Below are 16,284 nucleotides of genomic sequence, written 5' to 3'. Positions count from 1 at the left end.
CAAAAATTTTACTCGCCCTTGCGCTTGCGGTAGGGGACCCACAATATCGATTGCCCATTTATGGAAAGGCCATGCGGAGGTCACCGGAATCAAGTTGTTCTTTGGCCGCATGGTGTTTGGCGCATAGCTCTGACACGCTTTGCATTTTTGGATCTCTTTTAACGCGTCCAAGTACATGCCTGGCCAATAGTAACCTGCGCTCATTGCCTTGGCAACCACCATGCGCGGGCCAGCATGTATTCCACGGATTCCTTCGTGTATCTCTCTGATCACATAGCTTGCTTCCTCAGCATCTAGGCATTTCATGAGTGGTCCAAGATAAGAGCGTCGATATAATGTACCATCAAGCAGTTCATAGTTCTGCGACTTGTGTCTTATCTTCCTCGCCTGTGCGCGATCGTCTGGTACCTTTCCCTCCTTCAAGAATTCCATTATTGGAGTTATCCATGATGAAGGTGTTGTATGAATTACAAGGACAGACTTCGCTCCCACCGACGGGTTGCTCATTACTTCTACCCTGACATCTTTGCCAAAATGATCAAAGCTGGTTGATGCCATCTTGCTCAGCGCGTCGGCAGATTTGTTTTCACTGCGCGGAATATGTATGATTCTGTAGCAGTCAAATTGCTCGATGAGCTTTTTCGCCTGCTCTAGATACAGAGGCATGGTGTTCTCCTTGGCATCATAAAGGCCATTGACCTGTGCTGCTACCAAGTATGAATCAACATGGGCCTCTAGCTTTTTAACTCCGAATTTGTGCGCTATGCGCAGGCCAGCCAGCAGGGCTTCATACTCAGCTTCATTGTTGGTGCTTTTGAAATCCAACCTGATTGCATAAGTATACTCATGATTTTCTGGATCCACCAGTTTGAGGCCTGCGCCGGACCCTTCGTTGTTTGAAGCTCCATCAGTGAATAATCTCCAAACATTCTCTTCATCATTGGCTCGCGGAGGATCTACCTCGCGCTGAGCCTCTTCAATTTTTCCTTCAGGGATTTCTGCGATGAAATCAGCTAAGACTTGTCCCTTTATTGCTGGACGGGGCTTATAGGCGATCGTGTGCTCTCCTAATTCCAGCGCCCATTTTGTCAGCCTTCCTGAGAGCGCGGGACGCCGCAAGACTTACTGGATGTTGTAACCAGTCAGAACTTCAATAGGATGACCATTGAAATATCTATGAAGCTTACGCGACGCGTGTGTTAGTGACAAAACTAACTTTTCCATGATGGAGTAGCGCGTCTCAGGATCTGTCAGCACCCGACTCACATAATATATCGGTGTTTGGATTCCCTTGCGATCCACCAACAACACTGCGCCGATGGCGCGTTCTCCTGCTGACAGGTACAATGTTAGAGTTTCGCCAGGAAGTGGAGCTGTGAGCGCGGGCAGATTTATCAGACATTCTTTTATCTCATTGAAAGCTTGCTCAGCTTCAGGCGTCCACTTGAATTGGCTTTTCTTTAGGCAATTTCTCAATGTGTTAACGAATGGGGTAGATTTGCTTGCATGGTTCGCTAGGAACCTGTTGATTGATACCAATCTACCATTCAACTTTTGAACTTCTTTCATGGTGGATGGTGAGGGCATGTCAAGGATGGCCTCCACCTTCTCTGGGTTCACCTTGAACCCATCCTTGGTGACCATTACACCTAGAAATTTCCCCTCTTGTACGCCGAAAGTGCATTTGCTCGGGTTGAGCTTCATGTTTACTTCCTTTAGGCGCGAAAGGGTTTCTTCGATGTCTTTGAGCATTTGTTTTTCCTCCCTGCTTTAAATCACCAAATCATCCACGTAGACTTCTAGGTTTCTTCCAATTTGCTCGTTGAAAACAGCATCCATAAGTCTTTGGTAGGTGGCTCCTGCATTCTTCAAACCAAAGGGCATTTTTGTGTAACAAAAAACACCCTTGTCGGTTCTGAAGGCAGTCTTGTCCTCATCTTGTGGTGCCATTTGAATTTGGTGATAGCCCTTGTAGGCATCCCGGAAACATTTGAACTTGAATGGCGCCACCGAGTCCACCTTTGCGTCGATGTTTGGGAGGGGGTAACAATCTTTTGGACATGCTTTGTTGAGGTCCTTGAAGTCAATGCACATCCTCCATGACCCGTTGCTCTTCTTTACCATCACAGGATTGGCTACCCATGTCTGGTATCGTATCGGGCGGATGATGTTTGCGCGCAGTAGATCCTCAACTTGCTCATTCATGGCCTTCGCCTTCTCATCCCCCATGACTCTCTTCTTTTGAGCAATTGGCTCTACAGACTTGAACGTGTTGAGAGAATGTTACGCCAGGTCTCGCGGAACCCCAGTCATATCAGAGTGTTGCCACGCGAAGACCGACATATATGTTGTGAGCAATCTTTTCATTCTCAACCTCGTGTCGTCTGATATCGTAGCTCCAATTGTGATTGTTTGCTCTGGGAATTTTGGGTTGAGAATCCATTCCTCTGGCGCGTTGTCTGCCATTGGAAGTTTCATTCTCCCTTCCCGCGGTGTACTTGTCACTGCCCACAAATGATCTCGGTATACGAACGTTACACCTGTTGGTGTTGGGAACCCCAACGCGCCGTGCGCTGGCGACGGTATGGCGTTGAATTGGGCAATCGTTCCTCTACCCAAGTTCATATTGTGGCATGAAGTGGTGGGCAAGACCAAGAAGTTGACAATTTCGGCTCGCTTGTGTTTCTCATCCCCCATAGTTAGTTCAAATTGTATTTGACCTAGGGGGTGAATGATTTCGTTTGAAACACCAGAGATTGGTGCATTCACAATTTCGAGCCTTGCTTGGTCTGCTGGATCCAACTTCCTGAAACATTGCTCATATATGATGTCTGATTCACTGCCAGTGTCCACCAGGACTTTTGACACTTCATAATGAGCAATGTGTGTAGTGATGACTAGAGGACTGCTGATAGAAGGGCCTCCCCTGATTCTTGGGAAGATTACTTGTTGCTCGCGGCAATCTCCTTGGACTTGCGCGCTTCTCTTTCTCGATCGTTTCCCTTGCCTTCCTCCCTCGGCTACACAGATTCTTTTGAACTTTTTGTTGGCTGGGGCTCCTTCTGGTTGTTCATTTTCTGGTCTTGGGTTTTTCACCAGGTGAGCCAACTTGCCTGATTTCACATCTTTTTCAATTGCATCCTTCAAATGGTGGCATGCATCAGTGTTGTGTCCTGTGGACTTGTGAAACTCACAATACTTGCCACTGTTTGATGGTCCCTTATAGTGTAGTGGCTTGGGGCTTTTGAACTGGACATTCTCAGTGCTTAACACTTGTGAAGGCGTTTTAGTGAGGGGGGTCCATATTCTTGGTAGAGGTCTGTTAGGATCTCTGCCACCTTCCCTCTTGTCACCCTCTCCGCGATTACGAATGTCTTTTTGGGGCTGGGGTGAGCTTGGTTGCACCTGCTTTTCTGCGGGAGAAAAACTGGTTTGTTGCAACCTGGACCATACAGAGTTTTGTTTGCCCCTTCTTTCGTTGTTGCGCGGTGCCTCTGCTTGATGCCCTCTTTCTCTTGCTCTATCTTGGGCAATTTGTTTTTCATTTCGCGCGAAGACTCGCGATGCTTCCATTAGCTTAGCCCAAGTGGTTGGCATGCCATCTCTGCTCACGAGAGCTCTGCGGAGTTGATCACTGCGCGCACCTTGTATAAAGGCCACGCGCAAGAGTTGCTCAGTGATACCTCCAATGGCAAGAGATTCCTGATTGAAACGAGTTATGTAGTCTTCAATCGTTTCATCATTCCTGCGCACGCAGTGCATGATGTCATCAGGGTCGCGCGTGTGTCTGCGCTGCTGTACGAAGTGAGCTTGGAACTTTTCCAACAGCTCTTCGAACCCATCGATTTGTCCAGTCGGCAAGCTTTCGAACCAGACACGCGCTGCGCCAGTAAGGCAGCGAGCAAACATGTGACACCATGTTGGCATCGTCCAGCTTTCTAGGTTTCCAGTGTTATAAAAACCTTGTAAGAAATCGTCTGGATCTGTTGTGCCGTCATATTTGCCCAAACCACTTGGCATCTTGGTTTTGTGCTGAATGAGAGCCTTCGCGATGCGCTCAGTGAATTTTGAATGCTTCACCAAGATGGCTGGCCTGTATGGTGTGGTTACGTCCACTTGCCCTCTCACTGGTGGGCTGTACGGTGTGTACAGATCCATATCGGCTTTGACTCCAGGCGCCATATTGATGTGCGCGCGGAGCTGTGAGCCTCCTGCATGAGTATCTCGCGTCTTCCTCATGCTGTGCACTTCATCACTAAACTCGGCGTGTTCAGTGTGAACAGAGTGACCATCTTCCGGCGCGCGTGCCCTTTTTGTTGTTCCTTGAATGGTTTGCTTATCAAACGCTAGCCTTTGTGTTAAGTCGGCTAACTTTTTGTGTTTGACCAGCTCATTGTACTTGTCCATTAGACGTCGTTGCTCGTTTATGAGCCATTCTTTAGGGTCATTGGTTTCATCTTCTGGACCCATTGGTCCTTTTTGTTTCGCGCCGGTAAGATTTTGGAACGTGAGATCGTCTGGAGGAGTTTCAGTCTGGCTATGAGGAGTTGTGATGAAGGGGATGGTTACTGGTGGTGCGCGCAGAATCACGCGGCACCCTCAGAAACTGCTGTCCCTCATTAACATCCTCACGCTCAATATCCTCCAGAACTTGATCGCTGTTACGAACACCATAAACCATGGTGAAATTTTTTTTTAGAGAGAACTGATGAGATTTTGTTGCCGTTGTAACAGGTGATGGCGCCAATGAAGAAACGTGGATCGGCTCACTGGTAGACGATCAACTTTCCTCGGGTATGAGTATGCTATTTCACCGATGGTTCTCCGGAGTATGGTTCTTCCACCTACAAAACGTGCAGCACCGTGAACTTACCCCTCAGAAAGGGAGAGAGGGGTCCTCTTTGGGGTAACCCTCCGGTGTGAGAATAAGAGATTGTGGGAGAAGATAATAATAATCTGAGAGTGAGTAATGAATTGGAATGTATTTTCTTGCTTACTGTTTTCCCTTGTGGAGGTGGTGTGGTATTTATAGTGTTAGGGTTTCCAATGATTGGGCTCAGATCCCATTAGGGCCTTTTTGGCCTCCTCCTGTTGCTTTGCGCCACGTGTCCTTAGGACACCTGGTGCTTTTTCATTGATTGTTCTCTGACCCAGGCATTTTACCTGACCCATGTGCAATCACGTGGTAGCACATGGGTTTTGCTGAGTTGTCCACCTTTCATTGGCAGCTGTCAACATCAGCATATTCTTATTCCTTAAAGGATACCTTCTGGAAGGTTTGCTGACGAGCACAATCAAGGTTGTCCTTATCCTGATTTGGATAAGGACGAGGTTGATTATGTGCACGTGTGATATGTGCCTATCCTGAGGATGCGCGAAGTCTTCTCTTTATTCTCACGCGCAGATGTTTCATGCGCTGATGTGGTATGCGCAAGCATATGTAATATGCGCCGCGCGCAGATGTGATATGCGTGAGCATATATGATGCGTGAGCATGCGATATGCGCCACGCGCAGATGTGATATGCGTGAGCATATATGGTGCGCGAGCATGTGATACGCGTGAGCATATGTGATGCGTGAGCATATATGATATGCGCCGTGCGCATAGGTTTTGGCTTTGTGCCTTCATGATATCTTGATTTCAAGCCTCTTGTCTATATCTTGTGGGTTGACCCGCCTCGCTCGATGTTGAGGCGGGTACATACCTCTTCAATTATGAAATCACTTGCCAGATGGCTTGTGCCAACCCACACGAACAAACAAATCAATAGTTTCCTCGACTTCTCCACAGACGGGCATAAATTCAAAGGCCAACTGGCATTGAAGGGGAAGTGAAGGTTTGAGCTGGTGACCGTAAGGTCTCAAGTTCAAATCCGATCCCAACCGGGTTTTACCCTAGTTGGTATTCGAGCGACAAGTTTTCCACATAACACAAGATTGTGGGCTTGTGCTGACTAGTGTTTCTAGTGATTCCAAGTGTCTGGGGTCGTCTTTTGTCATTGGGTTAGCTTGGGTAGTCGGGTTTATTCTTTGGCCGCTCAAAAAGAATTATATAAACTTAAAAACGGGTTATGCATTTCTTAATTGCCCAAAATAATCTAATTATGTTTAATCCTAACTAAAATTATACAAATTATATAAAATGGTTTGTAAATAGATTTTCTTAAATGGTTGAAAAAGTTACAAGGTGTCTGCAATATAAACGGTAACGTCGGTTACGCAATTGATGTCATGTTTGCGTGTATACTCCGCGGCATCGCGCGGGCACGCAGCTAGTTATATATTTATATACGAGTTGTCATTAACTGATTATTGTATATGGGCTTGAAAAGGGTTTTGTATGCATTAAGGTACAAAGTAGGCGTTTCATACAGATTGGCAATTAGGTTACCACAAGGTTGGAGTGATCGCCAAATGGTTTGACGATCTTTGTATTTAGTTACATTGGTACCGCTTGATCTTCTCATCCCACACTCAAATCTAATGTAGCCTTATAACTATTGTTGTGAATGCGATACACAATACAGTATGTAGACGTCTCTCTCATTCTAAGTATCGTTTATGCACCACGTATAAATGTATCATGTCGGGTTTTCGCAGTACCATACTTAAAAAAGTAAATATGTTTTTTTTGTGTGTAGAATGAATAAAAGTAAAGAAGAAACTTTTCCATCCAATGTTCTCAAAGGTTGCAGAGGACCACAAAAGAAGATAACATACAATTGAGCATATTTTCACTGTTTCAATGGCAATGTGGGGTGGGGGTGTGTGTATATGTCAATAAAAGACATAATAATAACATTGCCTCTTTCTTCTATGATTGATACTAAATTCTCTATACAATATATTGCTTTGATACAATATCTAAAGCTACATTACAATTATATTTGTATCATCATATAAAACATGTTCATACTTTTAAATGTTGGAATAAGATAAAATAGTTAATGAACGAGTTTGCTAGCGCAAAAAAGTATATGAAATTAGTTGTATTTAATTTGAAACGTATCATATAGGTTGTTATTACGATTTTCCTATTATAATAATACCATCTAAAAGTATCATATCGACTAAACAACGATCAAAGTAAAGAATGAGCATAACCATAACAGTAAAGAAATGAAATATGTTGTAGAAAATAAAAACTCTACATGGCTAATTAAATGTGTAGTCAAAATGATTAATGTTCTCATAAGTTAATTTGGAGAACATTAAGTTGAAACCATATTTGGTTATAGGCTCAAGATGACCTAAAAGGGGTTGTTAATAGGTCCCAACCAAAACTTACATTCTAAGAAACATGTTCGGGGTAGCCTATTTATTTCGTTTAGTTAAAATATCAATCTATCTACTTGTTTAAAATTTCAACAAAATTATACCTATAAGCCCAACCTAGAGGTGCATAAATCGGGGTTTTCAAATACTCGGGTTCGGGTATGGATCGGGTTCGGGTATGACCGGGTATTGGTAAAACCAGGTCGGGTTCGGGTTCGGGTATTGCCTCTAAAAACCATACCCTATGCATCGGGTCCGAGTCGGGTATAGAATTGGGTATTTTAAAACCAGGTATTTGAATACCATATTTTCGGGTATTGAAAAAACCCTATTTGTGGGTTTTTCCGGACTTTTTTCCGGGTATTTTTCGGGTATAGATTAAATATTTTAAAAGGTTGCACTTTTTAGGGGTATTTTTCGGATATTTTAAGGTATTTTTCGGGTATACATCGTGTATTTGAAATACTCGGTTTCGGGTTTTGGAAATACCGTCGGGTTCGGGTTTTCGGGTATTACCGGGTACATATCGGGTCCGGTTCGGGTTCGGGTTTTAGTACCGAAATGCATACCTTATCCGTACCCTACGGGTAGGGTCGAGTACGGGTTCGGGTATTAAAAAAACCGGTTCCGGGTTTTTATTTCGGGTCCAGTTTCGGTTCGGGTTTTTTTTGTGCACCTCTAGGCCAACCCACCCTTTCATGACGTGTTTAACCTACTTACAGCTTACACCGTTTATGACTCATTTATCACGTGATTACAACATGTTAACAAGAAAGTCAAGGAAATAAGCGAAGTCCTAAACACTTAAAAACCATTATTCACAACCGAATTCAACGTATATTTTCCCAAAACACTTAAAAACCTTCGGATTCCTACCGGTTTCACCTAAACTGGTTTTAGCATATGATTATAACCTAGCTTCAGTTTGGTTGCACATCTCTACTAAGTAACTAGTGATGTTAGCATACCAAGTTTCACCTATCCTCACAAATATTTAAACCTTAATCCATGACTTTCTTATTTAACCCGTTTAGGCTAACACGGGTTGTTTTCTGATATGGACCGAAGTAGTTAAATTAAATGGACCCCAAAAACTCTTTTACAACGGATCCGGTGCACGGGACTCCCACATGCATAAAACCTAGCAGGCTGTCGGGTCAACTTGAACCTGATGTACTCATCTTTACCCTACATTTCCGCAAGAGGCTATATCCACAACTCAAACTCATGACCTTCGAGTAACATGACAGCAACCTTACCAAGTTACTGTTGCACAACAATACTAATCTAAATCTTTGAATAAAACAACCACAAAATATAAAGCAGACGCTATAGAAGCAAGACAACAGATCACAGTCTAAATATCGTTCAATGTCATTTAGTTTAAAAAAAACTTATGGCCCGAAAAAGGGTTAAAATACCTCCAAGATGTCAATAACGAAATAAAAGAAACTATTTTTCATCTTCCTCTATACCTTCTCTTATAGTTTTATTTCTTTGTGACGAAATGGTAAGACGCCAATATACATCACGGGTTACCTTTGTTACACATGTGTATGTATCATGGTGTGTTGTTCCTTAACCTAGCAACTGTGGTTCTCTGTCGTTTCGCACCCCAGTCAAATGCAATCGGTTTGGGCCCATAATGGCGGCTTTTCTTTTTTGACCCGAGATACCCTTGACAAGAAGCAGCACCACACTTGCATTCTACCTCAGTCCCAAATTGCACAAACCTAAATTGCAAAAATTGATTATAGAGGTCTGCATGAAACCGAAAAAACTAAGCCGTAACCAAAATAACAGACATAGCCAAGCCCAACCCAAAACCAACGATCTGGTTTTATGTTTTTTCGAATACTGGATTTCCATTTCGATTTTGCATGTGCTGAAAACAGAAAAAAAAACCCTGTATAATCTAAAAAAACCTACCTTTAGTAATTGAATTGATGGATTATAAACAGCGTGAATCAAAGAGTTTAGGCTCATATGAGTAAGAGTCCGTTAATCGTTCATTAACAGAAAAAAAAATATAAAAAATAGGCCCAAAATCTTTTGATTGGGTCAATTTTTGGGGCTAAAAAATTCCAAGTCCAGATGGCAAAACCGAGCCAACCCCACTATGCAAACCAAAGCCGAACGGGTTTCAAGAACCGAAAGTTTTTGACCCCGTTTGAGGCTAAAAGCGACACGTGCACACTCCTAAAAGGTTTTATCAAATGTGTCAAAATAAGAAACTTGGCTAATGGGTCAAAACAGATGTGGGTTGACCCGCAAACTTTTATATGCCATTGATATCATGGGTTAACAGTGATCCTATCATGTCAATACTATATCTGATTGCTGACCTTTTAGAGTCAATAAGTGGTCCTTATTTTTAAAAGGTCAACTTTTGGGGTCAATAAATGTCCCTAGTTTAAAAACCACAACAAAGAAAAGAATAGGAATTAGGAATTGTACCGATAGTCATAAGTCAACGATTCACCAACTTTGATGGATTTTGCAGCGAAAACACCAACACGAATCTCCCCCTCAACATTCCTGAAAAACAATCACCAAGTGTAAATGTCAAAAAAAAAATGTCAATCAAATAAGTTTGATAAAAAAAATGTCAAAAGATTGCAACTTCAGCCCGTTATAGTTATGAACATGTCGATTCCAGTTATGATTTATCTCTAAAGAAAAAAATAAATGGATTTAACCAAAATGGAAACGGTCAAGCAGGTCAAATAAAATGAAAGTTGACTAAAGTGTATTTCAGTGCATAATACCTCCTAGCTCACGTATGATTTGAAAATTTATACTTTTGCTATATCAAAAGAAAAGGTGGGAAAGAGGGGGGGGGGGGGGGGGGAGGTCAGTAGTCTTTACAAAGCACTTCATAAATTTTTGAACAGCAAGAAGCACTAAATCATAACGAGAACAAAATAATAAACCTAAATTTTTACATTTTATTTTCAATGGTTCATATTTTTTAAAAATATTGAATTCTCAGATACATATGTATATGTTATGTACATAACTAAGCTATTAATTAATTAGTTTATATGGTTTTTCTTTTCAATGGTTCATATTTTTTCAAAATATTTACTTCTCAGATACATATGTATAACAAAGCTATTAAATTAATTATTTAATATGGTTTTCTTTTAATTTTATAATGTTTGCCTACACATAATCTGCACACGTGTAAGTTCTAAAAATAAACGAAAATTGTTCCTATTTTGTTTTTATAATCAAGAGAGATTAATAAAATCTACATTTCAATCATATTCTCTCTCATACTTAGAATAAATTTGAGATTAGAAAAGTGAATAACTTAGTTTGTTCTTACTGCTCTTGCAAAATCTGTATTCTGCCTAAAACCCTCCCCTATGCGTGCGTATGTGTGTGTATATATTAAGAGTTTTTGTAATGATACTCACTGACAATCAAGATAGCATTAGCTAGAACAAATAGCATACAAAACAATTATAAGGTTCAAATACTTACCATTTTTCCAAATTACAATTAGGATCGCAGCTATGATTTAGAAAACGAGACGCATTCCCCTTAAATGTTGCATCAATGGTGAAATCTCTTCGAATTTCACACATGTAAAAGTTCTTCTTCTCCTTGGCCTTCATGTCCCAAAGTCTTTGCTCACACATAGCCTCACTAATAACTGAAACGGTAAATTAACAACTCAGTACAAAGCAAAAAAGGTAAAGTTACAATCACAATAATAATAATAATTACCTTCCCCAACATATTCTATAATGAATTCGCCTTTTTTGATAGGTTCAGTTGCCTCTACACCCCACCCACAACGTTTGGTCTACAAATGGGCCAAAACATGAAGAAAATATCACATTGTTAGTATAAAAAGGCAAACTTGAACCCGTTATTATCTTTAACTAACAAAGTTACCAAAACAATCTTGATCTTCTTCTCCTTTCGAAAGGGTTTGTTTGTGCACGCATCTGAACATTTACAAGCTTTTGAACAGCTTATAGACAGAGACCTGTTTAATCAAATGCAGTGTCATATACAAATAAAGAAAATCACGAGTTACATATCATTATAAAAAAGAAGACAAAAAGACATTATTAAGGATACGTGGATTTGGTTCACGAATCATTTAATACTCACCACGTGCTCCTTATATAAAACGAATATAACATACGAGTGGTAATGTTATTGTTTTAACACATACCATACACAGTGTGCATCGGTTCGGTTTTTTTCCTTTCTTTTTTTGGTTTATGCAAAACCAAAACCGGACCAAATGTATTTTAAAAAGAACCAAACATTTGGGTTTTTCAGTGAGTTACGTTACTTTGGTTTAGTTACATGGGATATTTTGATTACTTTGGTTTTGTGCACACCAAAAAAAAATGATATTTTGATGATCTTCCTTCATAAGAAAAATATGATCTATACTAAAATGTTAAAAATTTTAATGCAACATACCTGCATACACAATCTTTAGAGCACGTGCTAGAACTACAATCAGTGCATCCAATATTCCTACCAGTATCAACGCGCTTTTTCTTTACAAGGTAGATATCTAATTATTGTTAAGAACATATAACAATGCAAACCATTTGAGCACTTGATGTGTTGTACTAATATTTCTGATCTTAAATGATTAATAAAACTAGAAACATAATAATGACAAGGATACTACGCCTGATTTGCACATATGCAGGTGGGCTAGACGGGCCGGGTGGGCCAACTGGCTCCAGTTTGTCGTTCTCTACCGGGTCTTTCGATATGAGATCCATGTTAAACTCCTGCATGGTACATGGTAGCGGTAACCGACAAAAGAATTCCTGTTATTTATGAATAAAAGGTTAGCATGGAAAAAAAATAGCGGGTACCAAAAAGTAACTTAAAAGGGAAACGAGTTGAAAACATCAGAGAGATTTCAAGTCCCCAAACGTAAGTTTTTAATGCATAAAATCTCCTAAATCATTTTGTTCAAAAGAACCATATTACAAATTATTGAAATATTATAACTTTGTAAAACATCATTAACACGCTATTTATTATAGTGAATATTATAGACTAGACACAACATGTTCTGAGTCAACTCAATCTGACCTAATTTGAAAAGTCACGATGTAATCAATATGTGAAGTTAAGCTAAAACAATTTATTGAAACAACATTAAAACATTAAAAACTATTAACTTTACATAGATTAATTTATGAAGAATGAAAGCAAGTCAACCGGTACCAAAAAGTAGCTTATAGCTAAAACAGGTCAAACAGATTGAACAGGTCTAGAGTTTTACCGACATGTTTTGGGTCAACTCAATCAAACATGTAAAACATGTAACAAACTATTAACTTAACATCCATTTAAGTATTGAAGAGTAAATGCATGTAAGAAATCTCACCTCTACGCTGTTAGTTGGCACTGCAGGCTGCTTATTCAACAAGACATAACATCAGTCCTGTCACCCAGCTTAATCAATTAAAATGAGGATCAACCAATAGACTGAAACAAAATAAACATTTTGTTGCTACTTGCGGGTTCGTAACGAGTCAAAATGGGTAACTTTTTATTAGAAAAGTTAACTAGTCGCCAAATATAATTAGAAAATTTGTTTAACGGATCAAAACAAGAACTTTTAATGATTCATAAGAATATAACGATCATGAATTCATGATGATGAATGAAGAGATTGACCTTCGATGGTGGCCACTCATGTTTCCAACAGATTGCTTGCGAAGGGTGATCACGAGAATGCAAAACATACTCCGGGAATGCAGCACACTTGTCATGTGATGCTGTATAGCATCTAGTGCACCGCCATATATGATTACTCTTTTTGCATAGGTAGCATACCTATTTAAGAAAGAAATCTAATTGTTAACATATAATTCACAAAACAATTAAAAGATAACTTAAAAATAATTACATGTTGAGGACACTTGAATGCTTTTGATGATTGTGAAAAACCAAGCCAGTCCCGTGCACATTGCAGATGATAAGAACCTTTACAGCCACGAACAACACATGCTATCTCTTCTCCAGGGTAGATTACACTCTCACACACGAGACAATCAGACTGCGATAAGCAACGATAACATTTCCATAATTAGAAGTAGAACTAGTAACACTTTTATATCAATAATCACACAATTCCATATACATATATATATATATATATAGTGTCAGATACGATTTTATCAGAAATTCCGTTATTTCGGGATCTAAGATATTAGGCAAAAAACACCGAATCTAAAACATTTTCTTTCTCCTAATAATTAGATTGTCATGTTTATAGACTTCCTGCCATTAAAAGACATGCATATAATATTTTGATTACATTTTTACAATTATTCATTCCAAAATTCAGTTTAAAGCCTATAGATTTTGTACAACTGACTACATGAAAAATACTAGAAACCCTAGAGCTTTATCTAAACACAGAGAAATCCTAAAAGTAAAAAATCAACACAAAACAATAAAAATTCTACCAGTTTCAGGGTGTTAACGAGAAACAGAAGGAACGATGTCGATTTCGGACGTGGAGAAAGTAATGTTTATAGACTTCCTACCATTAAAAGGACATGCATATCATATCCAATTATACATTTACAATAATTCAGCCCAAAAACTCAATTTTAACCCTATAAAGTTTGTACAACTGACTACAGAAAAAATACTAGAAACCCTAGAGCTTAATCTAAACACAAAGAAACCCTAAAAATACAAAATTTACACCGTCCCCAGTTTCGGAGCGTTAATAAATTAATAAATTACATTGTCGTGTTTAGACTTCCTACCATTAGAAAAAACATCCATACAATATCTGATAGCGGTACAGTTTGCCTTGCTATTGACAAGATTTTTACAGGGTATGATTGGTTGATTAATTTTACAAAAATAATTCAGTCCAAAATTCAATTTAACCCTAAAATTTAATAACAAAGCAAAATTAACAAAACCCCTAAAAACACAAAATTATCAAAAAAAACTGATGCAGTTTGCGTACATCCCACCCTCCCCATACCTTGTTAACAGTCTTGCTATTGACGGGATTTTTGTTGGATATGAATGATTGATTAAATTTACAACAAATAATTCATTCCAAAATTCAATTTACCCCTAAAAATCAATAACAAAGCAAACTTAACAAAACCCCTAAAAACACAAAATTAATGGGAAATAAATTGGGGTTAGAAACATCCAAACGATTTACAATGAAGTGGCAGGTAAGCGGGCAACAAGCTGCGCCGCAACCCCCTTTTGGATAGCAAACCCAATCCGACTAAAAACAAAGTTTTGATTCTTATGGGCTGATACGTTACTATACACAACTTTCTGAACCCTATTCAAAAGGTCCACGGCATCCGGAGATAAGAAACCAAAAGTGTCAAAGGCGAAGGGGATAAACACGTGTTGATTCTCCAAACAAGCTCTCTCGTGTTTAGCAACCTTGCCCGATGCCGCCTTCAATGCTGCCTGGCTTGCTACAAATCCAGTGTCCCTAATCCCAACAAGAGGGGACACTCCTGTGAGGTCGACACAAGTGTGTTTTCCCCCTACCCACCCAAAAACAAGTATATCGGCCGGTCGTAATGTAGATCTTCCTTCTTGAGGATCCGTAAAAAAGTTGACGGGGGCTTCCTTTTTAGCCGAAATTCCGGCTCGTTTAAGAATATCGCATAGAACATCCCTCACCAAATCATGCCTGTACTTAAACCCAGGCAACTCTTTGCAGTGAACCGCATGCTCGCCAAAAGAATCCAAACAAACCTTACGATCCAAACAAACCTTAATAAAAAAAATATATGATACAGTTTGATTGATTGAGTACGATGGATTGATTGATTTTTACTTGGTACGATTGATTGACTGATTGATTTTGCAATAAAAAATTCAGTCCAAATTTCAATTTAACCCTAAAAATTAATAACAAAGCAAAATTAATAAAAACCCTAAAAACACAAAATTAAAAAATATATATATACATTCGATGCGGGATTTTTACTGGGTACGATTGATTGATTGATTTTACAATTAATAATTCAGTCCAAAATTCAATTTACCCCTAAAATTTAGTAACAAATTAAAATTAACAAAAACCCCTAAGAAACACAAAATTAATAAAAATTGTACCGGTTTCGGTGCGTTAACGAGAAACGGAAGGTACGATTTGGATTTCAGGGCCCCGAGCTCATCGTTCTTGGCAACCCACTCACTTAAATAATCATCTAAACTCTTGGTTCAATTGATTTCTTGATTTCATCCAATTCCGTTGAAGGGTTTAAATCGGCAGCTGGAATTGGTGGCGTGGTGATAAGATTGCCCAAATCAGGCATTGTTTGTTATGTGATTGAGCGAATGCACAAACCCTAGAGATTGAATTTGTGGGTTTTAATTGTTTAGGGCAAATGGGTGTTTGATCGGTTGATTGATTGGAGAATTTGAGATGTAATTGCACACACACTCACACACAGAGCTGATGTTCGTACAGAGAGAGAGTCTGTGTGTGGAGAAGAAGGGTTTGTGTTGAAAAATGTTGGGGATTTATAGGCGGGAAGTTTTGAAAAATTTGGAGTTAGGAAAGTTGTATTATAATAATATTATTATTAATTACGGGTGTGTAAACAGATAAGACCCGTGAGATTGATTTTAGTGGTGTTTTCGGGATCTGGGACTTGACTGTGGTGTAAATAACGGGGTATGATAGGTTTGGGTCTCATGGGTCGTACTCGGTTTATGTAAAGAGATTGGTTAGATGGTGTTCTTAGGACCCGGTTTATGCGAGACCCGGCCCAAGCCTGTTTATGGTGTTCTTAGGACCCGGTAAGGTGGGAATCAACCCTACTGTAAATAACGGGAGTCTGATCCGCGTTGGGTTTTGCGGCTCTTACTCGGTTTATGCTCCCCTCTAATAATAATAATAACATAAGGCTCGAGTTGAATCAGTTTAAACGAGTTTGGGTCTAAACTATGACTAACTTAAATGAAACAAGCTCAATATGAAAGTGTATATAATGAGATTGACTAC

The 16,284-nt window shown here is 39.6% G+C and overlaps 1 pseudogene across 1 annotated transcript; it reads right to left on the bottom strand.

The window, feature by feature from the left end:
- Nucleotides 1–8,551: 8,551 nt before the first annotated feature.
- On the bottom strand, nucleotides 8,552–15,726 carry LOC143575365 (histone-lysine N-methyltransferase ASHR3-like; annotated as a pseudogene). Its single transcript, XR_013142744.1, has 11 exons — nucleotides 15,390–15,726; nucleotides 13,183–13,332; nucleotides 12,951–13,109; nucleotides 12,658–12,684; nucleotides 11,941–12,088; nucleotides 11,727–11,823; nucleotides 11,184–11,277; nucleotides 11,013–11,091; nucleotides 10,767–10,938; nucleotides 9,735–9,815; nucleotides 8,552–9,010 (listed from the first exon to the last, which is right to left on the bottom strand). The product of XR_013142744.1 is annotated as a histone-lysine N-methyltransferase ASHR3-like (transcript).
- Between the last annotated feature and the right edge of the window lie 558 nt (nucleotides 15,727–16,284).

The sequence above is a fragment of the Bidens hawaiensis genome, unplaced genomic scaffold (assembly GCF_021521415.1).
Source record: "Bidens hawaiensis isolate Kalapana, Puna unplaced genomic scaffold, B.hawaiensis_p1.1 tig00027346_1, whole genome shotgun sequence".
NCBI lineage: Eukaryota > Viridiplantae > Streptophyta > Magnoliopsida > Asterales > Asteraceae > Bidens > Bidens hawaiensis.
Note: the sequence above shows the minus strand (reverse complement) of the source record. Positions and strands in the feature narration are given on the sequence as shown.